The 2,500-nt window shown below is 42.7% G+C and overlaps 1 protein-coding gene across 1 annotated transcript in view; it reads right to left on the reverse strand.

The window, feature by feature from the left end:
• Window positions 1-2,500, reverse strand: part of nlgn2b (neuroligin 2b) — a 52,650-nt gene that overhangs the window by 10,321 nt on the left and 39,829 nt on the right. The gene's annotated exons all lie outside the window — the stretch shown is intronic.

Consider the following 2,500-nt stretch of genomic DNA (forward strand, 5'->3'; position numbering starts at 1 on the left):
AACCCTGTTGCCACTGAAGCACTTCTGCCTTCAACACTGACACACACACCAAAAATCAGTAGAATCCACACTCGAGTTTAAACATGCAGTACGGTGTCCCTCAGGGTTGAGCTTTAGGCTCGTTCTTCTTTTCTCTTTATATAGCGTTGTTTTTCACTTCCACCCTTCTATGATCAGATTGATCAGTTCAGCTCTGTTTAGCTGTTACACTAAATAGATCACCATATCGTCGCTGTCAGACGGAATCCTCGTATCTCCAAAACCGTTATTTTTCAGGAAATTAAAAAAACGCCGTACCTTATCTGCAGTACACAGGGTTTAGTCCGCGTTGCAGTGGATTGTCTTGCGCTAAATTCCTGTCCTCAGACGAGCACCAGAACTAGCAGGGGTCAAGATTTTTTTTTCTTTGAGCCCAGTGTTTTGAAGACATTTACCTCAGAAGACGTGTTGATTCGTTGCGACTCTTCTTGAGGAGAAATATGCCGTGAAGCTCTCCCACGGAGTGAGGAAGAGGTGGACAGTTGAAGTGTCCAATGGAGTTATGAGATTTGCGCTCAAGCTATTTTCAAGACTTTAGATTGGTTAATAACTTGTAAAAATAACCACGTAGACCCACGTAGGGACTGACCAATAGCATCGATATGTGAAAAAATATGAAATTGACCAAATTTGGACGTACGAGGTTTCCACCCGACAGCGACGATATAAAACATCTCAACATGTTTTTTTAAAAAGGGACAAGAAGTATTTTTCGCTGTCACCCAGACGTGGTGTTTCGGTTTTCTCCTTATTATTTGACACCGTGTCAGAGTCACGTTGTCTGATGTTGCTGAGGCGCTAGCGGAATCAGATCCAACTCCAGCGCTAGTACACAGAGTACATTCAGGAGTTTTTGGGTGCTCTGTCCATCTTTACAGGTATGTACACTGTATCTGTATGTAGATCTGTGCCGCATTATGTCTAAGGAAGCCGACCCACTGTTTATTCCTTTCTCCTGGTTTCCATGGTGAGTGGGGCAGGTCACTGTGGGGTGGGGCGAGGTAGAGGGAGGGGTGAATAATCTCTATAAAACTATAATAATCTCTATTAAAAAAACAAACTGATGTGTGTTTTGGACATTTCTGGATTTAGAGGACACGTCTGTCTGTGGTCGGTTGCCAGGCAACAGCCGCAAAACAGCACCAGAGAAGGTTAATGTGATGGCAGACGGATAGTTTTTGTGTGTGTGTGTGTGTGTGTGTGTGTGTGTGTGTGTGTCTTACAGTAGTTCTGTTTAAACTGTCCATCACACCACCAACACAATCTGCATTAATAGAACCCACATTCATTTGATCAGTAATTTAAAATAGTGCATCTGTGGCGTCTGTCTATCCATCCATCCATTATTCATACAGACCAGTTTTAAAACTAACCATCTATCTATCTATCTATTACAATGACCTGTTTATTTTTAATCATCCTTCATTTTCAATTAAATTTCCATCCATCCATCCATCCATCCATCCATCCATCCGTCCACATCTGTCCTCCATTAGTCACTCATAGGGTCCTGTTTAAATCCATTCTCCCATTCATCATTCTTTCAACAATCCACTTACTCCTCCATTTCTATCGGTAGATCCATCCGTCCATCCCTCCATCTATTCAACAACCCAACTATCCATTCTTTAATCGACTGATACATCGTTCATCTGTCATTCCTATCATTCTCTAATAGCTCTATTTCATTACAGGTGTAGACTCTGTAACTAACCACAACGCTGCGTCTGACGTCATCCTGACAGAATTATAACTCTTTCTGCGAGAGCACAACGACTATTTCGGTTTCAGCTCCCAAACACCTTTAAAAGAACACTATATAGGGCACAAAATAATGCCTCCTGCACCGCGAGACCCATTTGGGACACAGTCTTGACTTATTTTGGATTCGTCTGCCTACTTCCTTTAGAACTGCACTCCATGTATGAGACAATAATGTCTCCTGTACGCTACAAATACTCTTTAAAATGGCTTCCTCAGTCTAGGGAGTGAACTACACGAGCATCATCAGTACAGATGAGTTTGGAACACAGCCTGGGTCTCATCTGACATTCAGGTACCTTCTCCTAATAAAATGTTCCTACACACTACATAATGAGCTACATGACCCATACGGACGGGTTTGGAATGCAGCCCGTACAGTACATCGGTTTGTATTAATCTTCCCACCCCCTAAAGAATGACTTCTCCAGACTTCCTAAAGCCCTACATGGCCAATATGGATCCGTTTGGGATGCAGCCTTGTGTCTCATTCAACATTCAGCTGCCTACTGTGTAATAAACAGTGTATACACCCTACGTAGTACACTATATGAGCACTCCAGAGCCAGTTGGGAAGCAGCCTGACTCTCATTCAGCATTTAGCAACCTAATCCCTATTAAATGGCTTTGACAGCCTACCTAGTGCACTATATAACCAATACAAATGAGTTTGGAACACAGCCAGTGTCTTCAGTTGGCA

This window comes from Tachysurus vachellii, chromosome 20 (assembly GCF_030014155.1).
Source record: "Tachysurus vachellii isolate PV-2020 chromosome 20, HZAU_Pvac_v1, whole genome shotgun sequence".
Lineage (NCBI taxonomy): Eukaryota > Metazoa > Chordata > Actinopteri > Siluriformes > Bagridae > Tachysurus > Tachysurus vachellii.